This window comes from Podarcis vaucheri (genome assembly GCF_965113315.1).
Source record: "Podarcis vaucheri genome assembly, chromosome: 6".
Taxonomy (NCBI): Eukaryota; Metazoa; Chordata; class Lepidosauria; order Squamata; family Lacertidae; genus Podarcis; species Podarcis vaucheri.
In genome coordinates, this window is record NC_138764.1 from 69696759 (window position 1) to 69712655 (window position 15897).

Sequence of the window (15897 nt, forward strand, 5' to 3'; positions counted from 1 at the left end):
AATTATTATGTAAGCCTGCAGTTCAAATTCAGGATGCAGTTTGGAAGGCTGCCTGTTATGTATTGTGGAACTGACTTTGACAGTTTTGGTAGCTGGAATCCTAAGCAATAAGAACACATTTAATAATATTGCAAGTCGTGGAAGAAATTATGTTTAACTGACAAAAAATAATAATCAAACAGCCCTCAGTTTAAAACAAAGCTCAACATTTCACTGAAGCTTGCCTGTTCTAGAGGACCAAAGTAGACATAAATCTTTTTTAAACAAATTGCTGGCACACATGGGTGGGGTGAGCCAGACCGTGGGGGGGGGAGGGGGGTCAATGGTCACAATCAGAATAATCTCACACCTTCCAGCACAGAGTCTGTTTGCAATTAGAGAAGAGATCCCATTGGCATCAATATAATACTTTCTTCTAAGGCTGGGGAAAGTGTTAATGTTCCCACCCTACTCTGTCAGCCCCAATCTGGCGCTCCCCCCCCCCCCGCAGGAAAACAAATCCTGCAAGGACAAACCATGTGACAAACATCACACCAAGGCTTGTGGACACACTGTACCTTTAAAGCACATTCTTTCCCTCAAAGAATTCTGGGCATTGTAGTTTGCTAAGGGGTGCTGGAAAATGTAACTCTGCAAGGGGTAAACTACAGTGCTCAGAATTCTTTGAGGGAAAGAATGTGCTTCAGATGTGCTTTAAAAGGTATAGCATGTACAGTCTTAGGATGACTCACAAATTTACAGTGGAGAAGAGGCCAGGAATCGCTCACTCTGGCTTGGGGAAAGGTAGGCTCATTGAGTTTCACACAAGCGTTTCAGCTCTGGTTCCCAGTCAGCTGTGATGCTCACAAGCAGTTGATCTATGCTCAGTCCTGCACATGGTGTGTGAGAGGCCTATTTTGGCTTTGCATCGGGGTGAACCCAAGCCTTGGTATTGTGTGTTGTGACTTCTGCTCCCCTGTAACATAGACAGCGAATGCTTAGCTTGTTACAGGTTGGGCAAACCCTAAATGATTGTGTAAATAGTACAGAATACTTTCTCTCACTCTCTTAAAATCTCTTGCCAATTTCTTCTTCTTAATCTTTTCCCTCTATTTTTCCTGCTTTTCTTTTTCTCTCTTTTCCCATTTTTATTGTATTTTGATCTTTTTTTATAGTTTTGGACAAAAAAGACATATGATAGATAAGCTTTATATCTTTATAAATCCTAATAAAATGTAGTCAGAAATAAATAAATAGTACAGAAGCAACATCTACATGGTGACCACATCACCCCTTTCTTGAATGCTGTCTTCTTTTTTTAACTCTTTAAGCATACAGGAATATTTCCCCACCCCCCTAACCTAGCCCTCTTCCTGCTATGCTAATTTTCTATCTTCAACTATTTATTACTTACTGGTATGAAGCATTTAAAACTAGCAGCCCCCTCCCCTCTTTCATAAGGGCATGTGCATGTATTATATCTATATAAATATCTATATCTCTATCAGGGCCAGATTTTGGTTTGATGAGGCCCTAAGCTACTGAAGGTAATGGAGCCCTTTATACGTCCAGCTGTCCTTTGTCAACAACAAACTGTCGCTCTTTTTTGTGTTGAATATATGCTATATGGTAATTTATGGACCTAATAGGTATCTAAAGCCATTTGCACGGAACAAAATATGTATTTTAGCAAAGTAATTGTTGAGCTGAAATACAATTAAAAGGAAGTATATTAATAGTGAAATACAATTAATAAGTATATTAATAGTGAAATAATTATCAAGCTCCAACTTAAAATGATTGGGGGCCTACACAACACACAACACTGCTGCTGTATGTAGGTTTTATTTGTTTTTTATCTTTTATTTTGGAAATGTACATCCAGGTTTTTTTCCCCCTTTAAATTTGTTGGGGGCCCACCCTAAGCTATAGCTTGTTTAGCTTATAGTAAATCCGGCACTGAATCTCCTCTAGTCTTGGAGACTTCATCACTCGCGCCCCTCGCCTCCCCTCCAAAACGAAAGTGGCGCAACGTTCGCGCGGGCGCTTTGACCCCTCCTGCCCGGGCCGAGCGCGCTGCTCCGCCCCTCCGCCGCTTTCGCTCCTCCTCCGCCGGCGCGGCGGCTCCTCCCGAGCCCGAGGAGGGAAGCGAAGGGAGGGAAGGGGGGCGGAGCGGATGAGCTGCCGCCGCTGCCGCCGCCGCCGCGCACTGGAGCTGCCGCGCCTCAAGCCCAGCAAGGAAGGCAGGCAAGCAAGCAGCGAGTGGAGAGCCGGAGGAAGGAAGGAAAGAAGGACGGAAGCGAGCGAGCGGGCGGCCGGCTTGGCTCGCCCCGGCAGGCAGCGGCGACGGGGTGAGTAAGGTGCGCAGGAAGGGGCAGCCGGGGCGCCGCTGCTGCTGCTGCGGCCGCAGAGGCGGCGGCTCGCTCGGTCTCCCGGTCCCTCCCTCCCTCCCGGCCCAGTGCGGGGCCGGCTCGCCTCCCTCCCTCCCGCCGCCAGGCCGAGGGGCCCTGCTGCTTCCCCTTGGCTCAGGGCCCGGCAGGGAGGGGTCAGGGTGTGCTCCCTCCGGGGTAAGGAAAGCAGCCGAAGCGTCTCCCCGCTTCACCCCCCCCCCAGGAAGGTTGGAGGGGACGGGGAAGCGGGTGGCGGGGTCTTGCACCCGGCCAGGAAAAGGAGAGGAGCCTTGACAGCCAGGCTGGAGCCCGGCCAGAGAAGTGCCTGGCCGGAGTGCAGGCAGGGGACGTGTGTGTGCTGGGCGAGGCGGGGGGGGGGAGAGATTGCAGAGTGGGGGGGGGGTTCCTGACCCCCGCAGGGTGTCAAAGCGGGACAGGAGTCAGGACCCCAGATTGTATGTTGAGGGTGGGAGGGGGGTGGTTTTGTGCGATTTTGACAGTACAGAGACACGTTTCTTCTTTGACACCCTCTCCCCTGCGCAGTTTTTTAAGACTTGCCTCTGGAGGAATTCCCCCCCCCCTTTGTATGATTGGGTTGCTCTGCCCGTCGGTTAATGAAGGATAGCTGCTATTTAGGCGGGGGAGGGTGTCCCAACTGCATCCTGGAAGCAGGAGAACCCAGACCGCTCCATCGAGAAAGGGGTGTGTTGTGCTAGGAGCTCCTATTATGGTTGATGTGGATGCATGTATGTGATGAGAGTGGGGGGGGGGCTTCCTTCCTCTACCAGGGCTAGTTGAATGGTGGGGTTTTTCTTTGTAGGGCGTACATAAACTGGAATCCTTCCTTTCTTCTAAGGCATCTCTGTTGGGAGTGGCTGCCAGGCAGGCAAATGTTCCTTACGCCTTCTGGTTACTATTTTGATGTCTTTGGCTGGACATGGTGGTCACTCCTTCTGTTCACAGAACCTCTTGTGGTGTATAACAACATTTTCTGGGGGAGGAGAGAGGCGATATAAGGGAGTTTAACCAATAGGATCTGAACTCTGGGACCTGCTCTTCACTTCCACCCCCAGTATAATAAGCGGAACATGCTTCTTAACCTGTGTCTCCAAAACTAACATCTTGGTGACCCTCCCACAAGGTTGCTTTGGTGCACTCTGCATTGGGGAAAGGCAAATCATTGGCAGGCAACGCCTAGAATGGCACATTGTTAACTTGTGGCTGGTGTTGCTCCCCCTCCCCACCACACTCCACTTGGACTTAAGTTTCTTGCTTGTGCCAGTAATAGGGAAGTAAAATACAGGATTTCCCCACAGTTTCCCATGCAACAGGATATCAGGAAAAGAAACGGTGCCAGAGACACTGTACTTCTCTGTTTTGGGTTGTTGTGGTTAGCGGGAAGATCCCCGGCAGCTTGGCTTCTCTGTACTGCTTGCAGGGTTCATCCTGTTGCTGCCACTCTGCTGCTGAGCTCCTGAGGAGGTAGGTCTTGTCTTCTGCTGTGTAATTGTGTTTTTGCTGAGGGTCCCAGTTTGGGTCAAAATACATCCTTTGATTTTATGACAATGCTTTTGGCTGCTTCCAGATTAATGTTATTTTTTAAAAAAGTGTCACCCCTCTTTTTTGCTAGCAGTAGCCATTCTCTCTCTCTCTCTCCCCCACCCCTCTGTCCCAGCGATTTTTGATTTTTAAAATGAAACTTGGTTTCAAGTTTGTGCTGGGAACACTGCAAGTTGCAAAGCATAGCCTTGGAAATTAAAAAGTGGCCAAGCACTGGCAGGAAAGTCTTTTTGGTGGACGGGTAATTCAAAATGGCGCAGGGAGGGACTTGCGATGCCTTGTGTTGTTGCCACTGGCACCATCCAAAAGGTATCATCAGAGCATGCCTGGCCTCCTTCTGCATAGTGAGAGTAATAAGTGGGGTCATTAGAAATCATTTGGAGTAGGAATTTCTGTTTTCCAGGAACTTGGGCTGCTGGTTAATAGTGTTTCTTTCCACAATGCTTCCTAAGGTGACTTTGTCTGCCCAGTTTAGTCATGGCACCACAGTCTTAGTATTGTAGATGCAGTGACTGGAACGCCATCTCACCTTAGCATCCTGGTGTGGAGTAGAATCATTGTGAGGACAGTGTGTATTTTGTTGTTTTCAAAAGCTGACTAAATCTCTTTTTCTCCCTCCATAGCACTTACATTTGAAGGGTGAAAGATTAGTGGGGAACTTGAGGCAACTTTGCAGGCTGCTCTGACCCACGTATTAAAGTTTTGAGTTGCCGGTGGCTTCTGTAGTTGGCAGTACTACTGAATTATCAAACTTGGCAGTGTTGCAACAGACTGGTCTTGTGCTGTTTTCTCCCCCTAGGGTGACATCAGTGAGCAAGGTTTCTTTTGGGGGGCGGATGAGCCTCTTCTGTCATTAATGCAGTTGTCTGTCTGTAGTACTTCCTATTTTGAAAGAGTATATTGTGTTTCCTTTTGGGATATATTGTTACTATTTGCAAAATGTCACGGGTGGGGTGTGAGGAAGTGAGAGTGGTCATGTTGTCTCCTTTTGGTGCCAGTCTTCTATTTCAATGTAGTGTGGAGTGAGCAATTTTGTTCTATATACATCACTTCCTTCCTGAATGGTAGGCTCATGCCATCCAAGCCTGCGTGCATTTAAAGAGTCCTTGGTGGTGGTTGTGTGAATTCACTTGTGTGAATTTTAAAAGGACTTTAAGTTATTATAGATAATTTTGGCATGTAGATTACTTGGCGTATTGTGTTTCAATTTCTGAATATCTAACCATCCTACATACATTTTGCAATGTCTGCGTTATATTATGTGTGACTGCAAAACTTTCAAAACAGTTGGCTTACTACATTAGTAATCCCTGAGGTATTATTCATGCACCATTAGATGTTAGCTTGCTTGCTAGAAAGAGTGTGGAAAATTTCCAGATGCAGTTGAGATGTCTATAATCAGAGCTGTGGTATCAATGAGAAACTGGCATGAAATAAGTGGAGTCTTCTGTATGTGTTTTCAAAAAACCTATATAAGCAGTAGCTCATCTTGATAGAATTACTGTGGCATTGTTTAAAACTGAAATAAAAACACTCCTGTACCTCAGATCTGAGATATTTTTAACACTGATGTTGCCAACTGGATGGGGAAATTGAAGCTGACATGAAATTTACTATCATATTCCATTTGCCATTTGGTATAACTATAGCAGCAATTAGCTATATCTGTATGTCGGGATTTGTAACTGAATACACAGTGTCTCTGGTTTAATTATTTTTAAAAGGGTTTAATACAACTTATATGACATTGATTTTGGCCACATCATTCCTCCTGTGGCCCCCCTCTAAAGGGACACTTCACAGAATGGGGGGGAACTGGCCTGACTAATACTTCTTATAGATATAGATTGTAACTCCTCTATGCAAGCATAGAAGGATTTTAAATATAATTCTCAGAAATGTGTTTGATCTCAACTGTTACAATCTATTTTTTAAGGACATGAAATATCTAAGTTATATGCCTCTGGGAGCCTCTCCAGTGCAGATGCCATTGAAATGAATGATGGTAGTATGAAAACACAGATTTCTTGTGTAGTTATACTTATTTTAATGGGATTTGTGCAAGAAAGGTGCTGAGTGGATTGTTTTTAATCTTTGTTAAATAAGTTTTTAATCTTTGCAGGAGTGGATTTTGGAGACTATCATATTATGATTTTTCTGACATTGTTATGATCCTGTTATAGTGATTTTGACAAGGCCATTCTTTGCATCCTATTACAGTGGAAAAGTTGAGTGTTTCCCCTTGCTATATATATATTCACAACAGCAAATGAATAAAATGCAACTGTTTTTATTTGGCAATTGCAAAGAAGTGCATTTAACTGCAGTATAAATCGGCAGGAGAAAAAAAGTATAGCTTTTAAGGTGGAGCTGAGCTAAAAACAGGAAGTCCTGTGTTCTTCTGTTTCTATAAATATATTTTCAAGCACAGTATTTTCATCAAAACAACACTTCAGAGAAACTGCTATTGTTTCAAAAGGCCACAAGACTTAAATATTCAGGATAGATTATGAGTTCTTCTCTTTTAATATCTATATTGTATTTTATGAATGTTTGGCTCTCCTCACCTCTCCCCCGGTCTCTTTAACCTTGATCGATACCATCAAGGAAATAATATTAGGTCCTTGAAGGGCAATTAAATGCAGGGCTCACATTAGGGGCAAAATAATTGTACGTTTTGGCTAGAGTTTCAGTAGGTTTGATTGGACCTTTAACTTGTCAAATCTATGCATGCCTAACATGGAACTAAGCCCTGTTGACATTAGACTAAGGGCAGCTCTGTGCATTACCTGTGTATCCATGTTAATACAACTTCCTGGGTCTGCTGCTGGAAACACCATGCAGTGCTAGTGATTCTTGGAACTCCCCCTTATTCCCAAGTAAATATGCGCAAGATTACAGTAACATCATTCTCCTATGCATACTGACTCAGAAGTAAGTTCCACATGGTTCAGTTGAACTTATTCCATTGTAAGCGTCCTTTACAACCTCAGTTTCAGCAGTAACTGTTGGAGCTGAGTTTTAGTGCAGAACATTTACAGTTTTGTGTGCTAATACTTTTCTTTGAAGCAGTTGCATAAAGACTATCAGAACAGTTCACAGTTGAAGCCACACACAGAGCGAGTGTGTGCTCTGATGTGCCAAATGCTATAGATTTCATGCCCCCTCCCACACTCAGGAGGGCATTGTTGGCATAAAGTAGAATTGAGCTTGGCAGCTATAGTGCACAAACAACAACAACAACCAAATCTTTGTTTAACTGAGCCTTTATAAATGTGTGCTGGTACAGAATTGCTTATTTCTAAACGACTTGATTGGTTTTGCACTGTAGAAGCTGTGGTTGAGTTGCAATTGGGCCTCAACTTGTGGCTTTCTTTACCAGCCTTATAAATGTTTACTTGCAGCAGAATACCCACAGTGAAGTGTGAGCTTCATGTGTGTGAGAGTGATGATGTAAGGAAACACTGTGAAGACTTGCAGCAAAATGGTGGAGTACCTACCTTGTATAACATAACATTTCGTTTCATGTAAAACTTAAAAAGATCATGGTACACTAGTCCCTTTCATTTCAGCGGGAGAGATGCTTAAGCATGTAGCAGATTTCCAGATCAGAATGTAAAAAATGAGGAATATTTTAGAATTCTGGTGTAAATTATTTAGACTGTCGTAGAGCTGTGATGCTCTGAAATAGGGGGCTTGCTTATGAAACTGCAGTGTTTTGTCATGGCATACACTCTCTTAAAGTAAAGAACCATTAGCAACCCTTCTCAGAAGACCATGGATATATAATATCACAGTATTCTTTGATTTTTTGCTCTTGTGAATTTGCTACTCAGCAGTACTCTGGGTGATTGCTCCATGTGATTGCTGTGTGTACCCTGGTGTTTGACACAGTTATTTAAAAGTGTGTGTGTGTATATATATATATATATATATATATATATATATATATATATAGTCTGTGTCTTTATACATGTATGCACGTGTTCCTGGGGAAGCTGATATCTGATTGGCCTTAGGGCTCCCCAACATGTGTCTGCTGCCATTTACATACACAGGGCTTGTACACTGCTTCAGGAAACAGCAGTGTAGCCTAATGCCAGTGAATCTGCAGCAATCATATCTGCCCTTCCTAAGGATTAGAACTGGTTATCTTTTTAGAGTGTGATTGTGATAGCCAACTTGATTCAGTCACGGAAGAAGAGAGAGAAGTTGCTCTTTAATCTTCTTTCAATACCAGGTTATCTCTTGTGACTATTGACTTTGCTCTGAATTCAGAGGTCTTAGGATTCCTCTGAAAGGCCAAATACCTAAATCCTCATAGAATAAGTAACCATTGGGAATTTGGGGAAATGTATAATGGTTTTCAATCTGTTCATTCACATACCCACGTAACAGTTGAGGGTTCGTAGGGTACCGGCTAAGGTTTTGATGCCCAGCTTGGGAGTGAATAAAGTAAAATGTTTCCTTTCCATTAAATAAGTGATAGGAAGGAAATAAAGCACAGTTCTGGTGAGCCTTGTAGTTTCCAGTAGTTGACTACTTCTAAAATTACCAGATGTAAATATGCGGCCAAAGCTCCTGGATTTTAGAAATCCCCATGGATTGCAAAATAAACCAGGACTGAATCTGCCCAGCTTCCTTGTTTGGAAATGGAACATAATACGAAATTGCATACAGGAATACTCCTTTTTTCTGGCTATACCTTAGCAGCTGAGCACTATTTGTGTTTACTGCTGAAGTATCAGAACTGTGGCAATGCAGTCTTAATCCTAGCATTAATAACTGAGGTGAGTTCCTTTCCTGTATGTTCCTTTCCTTCTTTCAGCAGGGGGAAAAAAAGTCTTCTTGCATAACATTCTCATGAGAAAAACACAGTTTAATCAGCTTTTTACAGTAATTGGGTAGGATTGCAAATACAATCTATCTTATGTTCCATTTAGTGAAAAAGTGTGCAATGGAGCATAAAGTTCTAAAGTGCACATTGGTTACACAATCAGTTATGTTATGAATAAATTAGGGCCAAAATGTCCATGACTTCTGACTAGAATGGCTGATAGACAAACATGATATATATCATTTTAAGAATGCTTGACTTCCTCAAAGTAGCCCTTCTTTCTCCCCTCTCCCTCTGTGAGGACAGAAAACTTAGCAGCAAGTGATTATTCTTGGTTCCGTCTTAGGGTGTGTTCCCTTTACTGTCTTATTGTGCAGTGAAGTGGGGTTGTGTGTGTGTGTGTGTGTGTGTGTGTGTGTTTACAGGTCTCTTCCCCCCTCACACAGTGTTCACATTAGCATGGCTTCAGTTTGTTTCTGTGATTCATTTGCCACCATGCAGAGGTGTTCACACACACCTTGAGTGGAAACTAGTTAGGAGCAACTTAAGGATGCCAGTTTGTGTGAAGCTGGTTTGAGAAACAGCACACCAAACTAGTGTCTTATAACAAAGTGCAGGATACATATGCCGTAGAGATCACTTGGTGTGGACACAGATTAAAAATCCAGCACTGGAATCACAGTGCGCGTGCAGTAAGTGGGAGTGTTTGCACTCTGGATTTTGAGAATGGCACTACTGGGGCTTGCATCACATGCCTCCTCGTAAGCCCTGGCTTAGCATAGCTTTGGAGGCCAACCATGGGGTGGGATGAGGAGAGCGAAATCAATCAGGATCGAGACATAGCCAAGAAGCCAAATGAAGAATAGGCAAAGATTAAGGGAAATAAAGGGCTTTAGGCAAAGAGGAAGAAGCAAGATAGCACATTCAGTGATTGCACCAGAGAAACAAATGTATGTGACTCTCTCCATTTCAGTCAATACATCCTTCCATGTTTGACACAACTTTGATCTCTTTCTCAAACCCTTAACTTAAAACCTGCCTGATGTTTTGTTTTTTGTTTTAGGTAGAACCTAAAGTGTGGGCGAGGTTGCGATCCGTTTTGTGGCCTAGTCAGGATGTCATCAAAGGACGTTGTGCCTCTGCTGGCATGTGTCTCTGTTTTCTTCATGTGCCTGGCACAGTGGCAGCACATTAAATAAACTCCAAAATCCAGCTGAGAGGGAAAGATTATTGCGTCCGTCAGACACAGGAAACTACCAAGTATCTTTTTTTAGGGCTGAAGGAAACCTTATTATTCAGCTGTTAGATCTGCTGGCATGGTATATGCATTTGAGTTGAAGACTGTCAAGTTTGCACATTCGTACTGTGTTCACTTTCCATCCCAAAACATTTAGCGCAAATGCAAGTTGCTCTAAAGATGGCCTGTTGTTTGGCTTCAACTTTAATGTTACATATTTTGGTAATTTAAAGGGGGGGGGGACTCATGAAATGCTCTGTAAGCATGTACATTCCTATAGGTGACCACCTTTGCATTACATCAGGACCAGTTGTCATGCCCTATGATAGCCTCCTTTGTCAGTTGCAACCTCAAGATGTTGTCGAATTACAGCTCCCATCATCCTTGCTTGTTGATCAGGCTGGCTGGGGCATATGGGAGCCCCGACATCATCTGGAGGGCACCAAGATAGGGAAGACTTCCGTGGACAGTCTTCACATCACTAATGCTGGGTAAAGGGCTCATCTGGAAACTTGTATCTTTTAGTTTTCTGTTCTTGTCTAGAGAACCCATATACACAAATCTTCTGCGTAAGCAACAAGACAAGAGTTTGTTCCCATTTATATTAAGTTCAATTAGCTGGAGAGAATGGAATTAATCTAAGCCTGATTTCTGTATTACTTATTGGAACCCTACGAATACAAATATTTTAAAATAGTTACTGGGAGCTATTCCCCTGCTTACCAGCTGCATCTGTCACCCATAACTCACCCAAACTCCCAGACATTGCCAAACACTTCACATCCCCCCTAACTCAGACCAGGGGTGGGGGACCTCTGTGGCCATGACAGATGAGTGGGGCAAAGCATGCCCTGCCCTGATCCTTTCAATCTTTTGTAGTCCTATGTCCCCTACTCTGTTTTGCCCCCAATGTCCCTCTTCCTCTATAAGTGACCTTGCAACCTGCAGCATGATTAATGTTTCAAAAATAAAGTATTATATAGGAAAACACTATTCTGTCCTCTCTCTCTCCGCCTCCCCCCCCCGCCCGGATGTCCTTTAATTTTTTTTAGTTATGGGCTTGGTTCTGGATGCTTATGCATTCTATGAAACATTGTGCACTCTTGTGAACATTGCAACCAGCTGCAAAATGTGCTGTTCTATGACTGCCATGTTGAAGCTGTCATTTTTACTAGTTCAGAAAGTATTATTTGTTCTTACAATATAAGGCTCCAAGGATAAAACCTGGTTATGGTATAAATCATGTTGTCTCAATTCCACTTCATAGAGAATTCTCTGCTATGAGATTAAAGGGTTTTAATCTAAGCTCTCAGACCCCAGTTGAATATGTTCTGAATTGATTTGATCTTGCTTTTCCTAATAAATGTCTAAGCAGCCCACAACAGAGAATCCTCAAAGGTCAAATGAAATGTGTTGTTTTCAAGGAGCATAGCTAGTAACTTATTTTCTCCAAGCATTGACTTGAGCATAGATGGGAAACAACATTTCAAATCCAAGCATGGCTTGTTATAATCCCTTCTACCTGTGAAGCTTCATTTTGAACATTTCTCTTTTCATTGGTGTGATCCACTGTGCAGGGGCAGGATACAGATGCAATAATAATAATACAGTAAAAAAAAAAAAAATTAAAGGAGGGGAAAACCATAGAACCACAGAATTGGTAGGGACCCAACGGACTATCTAGTCCAGGGGTCGGAAGGTTTACCTTGTCTGGGCCAGTTCACTCCAGCGGAGAGCCCTCTGTGATTTCTGGCGCTGGGGAAGTGAGTCGCTGCGCTGAGCCGGTTTAGCACAGCGTGCGGGGATTCGCCGAGCAGGCAGCTTGGTTCGGGGGTGGCTCATGGGCTGGTTAAACAAACCCTGTGGGCTGCTTGTGGCCCATGGGTCTTAGGTTGCTGACCCCTGATCTAGTCCAGCCCCCCGGGCTGCAGGAATACTGATTAAAAATACAATCTGAATGGTTGAAGCCAATTTTGCAAACGTTTGGAAACTCTAGGTGTGCAAAATATCTCCCCCAAATAATTGCCTCTATTTCGAAGTTCAGAGATGAAAGTGGAACACTCCCCCCCACGGCATTGGGTTGGCGGATTGGGTGGCCACATAACTCTGAATTGACTATGTTTGATAGGGAATGAAAAATCATGCCGGTGCGGAAATGGGATTGTACACTGAACAGGAGCAGTTTGTGATGCCACGGAGCATTGTGAACCTTCCCTGGCTAAATGAAATGTTTGCATATCATGTAGAATTGTACCCACTGTACTTTTGCTTCTTGAGAACTTTATTTAAGAAATGAAAGTAACTTGTTATCCTTTTTATCCTTTTGATGACATAGCGAAATGTAATAAGGGAACAGGCAGTGTCTGTTGAATGCTCAGTTATCAGTGGGAACCTTATTAGATGGGGCTTGTGGTGCTAGTTATATACAACAGGAATCTCATGCTTCCCTTTTCTGCCTGGGTTGTATGCTTCTCTGACTACTTGCAGTGGCAGAGCAGGATATAAATTAATCAATAAATGCTAAGCAGTTAAAATAAAGCTGACAAGCATGTATGTATTCTATGCTGCTTTCACCTCATTCAGTGAACGTGGTGTGTTTTTTTTTCTAAGTCGGGCTTTAAGCATCCACTCCCCAAGATACCTGCAGCTGGTAAGAATAACGGGTAGGACTTATTTCCCTGTAAATGACAAGAGAGTTGGCTCCTTAGGCCACTGATGTGCTACCACAAATGACTAACAAGCCAACTCGTAAAATGTTTTGTGAGCCAGTAACTTTTGTAAGCATATATTTGCAAGACTTTTCAGTCTTAACAATTTGAAATGGATTGGGCCTGGTTTTCTTGCAGCTTCACTTTGGTTGATGGTTTCAGAATCCATAATCTGTGTGCAATACGAGCTTGTTGGCCTAGCAGATTGTGCATTGTGCATGAGTTATGAGTTAGCAGATCACTTCAGCTGTATATTCATAACTGGCAGAATTGCAGTCTGTTTATAGAAAATTCTGGTTTGGTTATAAGAATGCCCATTTAAAAAGATACCAGTGGTTTGAGATTTTTGCAGGTGAGAAGTCAGAATACTATGGGTTGTATCCAGCGTGCGTGAGACTCCTAGTAGACCTACTGAATAATTTCAGTGGGGCTGCTCTGAATAAAATGTTGGTGAATGCAACCCTTTCATATTTAATCATAATCATTATTCTTTCTGCCCCTCCACCATTGCCTTTTAACAAGTGGTTCTTTAGTAGTAATTCTGCTTTCACGTTTTGTGGCTTCAGTGAAGTTACTCCCACTTACATGTTAGTTTCAATTCTAATCTGAAATCCGGTGATTTGGCTCCCGTTTCTTGTGTGCAATTTCTTGGTGTGAAAATTTGCATTATGTATTAACCTGATAACTAAAGAAAGTGGCCTTACGTTGGGTACAGTGTAGTTCAGGGTGCTTTAGCAGCATTTGTTTTGTTTGCTGCTTTATTAGCTAGGTACATTTAGTTTGTCACCTCCTATGTGTTAAATTAAACCTTCACTAAAATTATTTTAGTTAGCTAAATGTGGAAACTATTCAGCATAATAAAGCAGCCCTTCAGTGGCACCTTATTAACTGCCATGTAATTTTAATGCACTTTTCTCACAAGTGCAGTTCAAAGCAGCGTTTTGTAAATTGCTTTGAGGATCTTCGTTTTAAAGTGGCACCCAGGAGCACAGGTGTACCACTACAATGCCTTGACGCTAGCTTATTCCTTCTCTGCGCTTAATGCTGCTTGCTGCTGCTTGAAGCAATAATCATTTATTTTGCTGGTGCGGCTTTGATAATATGTCACCGTTAAAGAACAGAGGTGTTGGAGACTGGCTTTTGCCTCGCTTAATTCTCGATTGACTTGAAGACTTGAGATAAGTTGTGGTCTAAATTAAATTACCCTGATAGTTTTGTGATGATACTTAAACTGTGTTCATAGATATGGTTCCTGAATGTGCACTGTTCCTTTGGCATTGGTCTTTGCTAACAAGCAGGATTTAAATTCACCTTCTTCAGACATATTTGCTCTGTTCCAAGCATTTTATGTTATCGTAATCTAGTTATGTTGGATACCAGTAATTTGTTGGTTTTCAAGTACCTTTCTTGAGACATGTGACAGGGTGAAATATTTACCTAAGTGTCTTGTTCAGGCTATGAGAATTATGATCTCACTCTGTCAATATTGCAGGCATCTTCCCGTTTAACTAAAGTGGTCTTGTTACCAGAGTGCCATACTAACAAAATGTCATGTTGGGTTTTTTGTGGGGGAAGGGTAGAATTTTGTGTAGAATGACTGAAGCAGGTATGTTTAGCTTATTTTTCTATGTGGGAATTGGAGGACTGATTCCTCAATGCAAACATTACAGGGGAATATAACTAATAGATCTGTGTTGAAGGTCTGTCCCTTCTCATGATATATTTTAACCATCGACGGAAAATGGGTTCTTTGAAGTGTTCACATGTTAAATTATGAGGTCTTCCCCTGGCACTAATTAAGCCTCTGAGATTCCCCCTTACTCCCACCATGGTCTTGAGGACTGGTGACGCCTTTCTCCTTTGGAAAGTACATAGTGCAGAAAGATAAAGTTAAGAAAGACACACTCTTTCCCACTTCCTTTGTCAGCTTTCTGTGCTTTCCAAGGCACAGTCTACCGTGCCTGACTTTTACTTGGTACTCTTGGAAAAGTGAAATATGCATGTACTTCCTCTATTTCTTGCATATGAGGGCAGTGCTCTAGGGGGTAGGAAGAGAGGGTGGTGCCCATAGGCCCTTGAATAACATATATGGTAATTTACTAATTTGTTGTTCAAGCCTTTTGTGTTTTTTCAATGGCTTATGCTGTTATATCTACTTAGACTTTGAAACAAATCCAACTAATCCATACGAATTCATTAGTATGATATTTGTGTAGATACTAGATTCAGGTAGGTAGCTGTGTTGGTCTGATGCAGTCGAGAAAGAAAATAATTGTCCAGTAGCACCCTAGAGACCAACTAAGTTTGTTCTGGGTATAAGCTTTCGTGTGCATGCACACTTCTTTCATTTGCGTAGATAGTCAACTACAAAGACAGTAAGATATAAAATGGTACGATACGGGCAAGAATCGTTTTGACTTTGATATGATACTTTCTAAATGTTTTGTTAACTTTCTGTCAGACAGGTCTTTGGAAAAAAGCATGTCTTTGTTCCTATGCAACTCTGGCAAAGTGGAAAGATTTTCCACCATCTTTTTCACTGCTCATAATAGCAGCTGTTTGGTGGTACTTCCTTGTTTTGCATTGTTTTTGCTAACCCCGTAGCTCAGAAAAATGTACTTAAAAAAATGAAATTGAAGGGAGAAATATAGCTCAAAAGAGGAAGACCGCTGACTTGACACATGACAAAATTTCAGGAGAAGAATTAACAGAAGTATATGATGAAGAGCTTTTTTAAAACTCTGGTTCTTAAGACATCAGCAGTTTTAAAATGCACAAGAGACTGGAATGTGTGATATTGAGTCATTAGAGATCGCTACCATAGCATCCGTCATAAACCACTGTTCTGATCTTTGTCAGATGGACAGAATTATCTGGCTTGGGTAGTGTCACCACTTATAATTTATGTAAAACGTAATATGGAACAAAATTGGAATGTGATGAGGAAGAGGTAGCTAGCCTATAATTATTAAACTGGCTTGCAGAAGGAGTGGAACTGGGTGGCTCTTAATTTTCCTTCCTCCAACATTTTGATCTCTTGGATGTACAAATAAGAAATTTCATAAATTGTCAGGTTTGAAAAATGGGGATTCCCAAATGATGGGCTGTTAACTTGTAAGAGGGGGAAATTGGCTTTCTGTTGCCAGGGTATGCTTTATAGCAGTCACCATGGCATGAATAGTTATC

General features: G+C 42.4%; 1 protein-coding gene across 2 annotated transcripts in view; it reads left to right on the forward strand.

Annotated features, from left to right (window-relative positions):
* Positions 1 to 2146: 2146 nt before the first annotated feature.
* Positions 2147 to 15897, forward strand: part of RAP1A (RAP1A, member of RAS oncogene family) — a 93048-nt gene continuing 79297 nt past the window's right edge. The window contains exon 1 of one of the 2 annotated variants that reach the window (XM_082227681.1): positions 2147 to 2339. The gene's annotated coding sequence lies outside the window, so the exon portion shown is untranslated. The remainder of the gene's footprint in view (positions 2340 to 15897) is intronic. The other variant, XM_082227680.1, reaches the window with a different exon arrangement.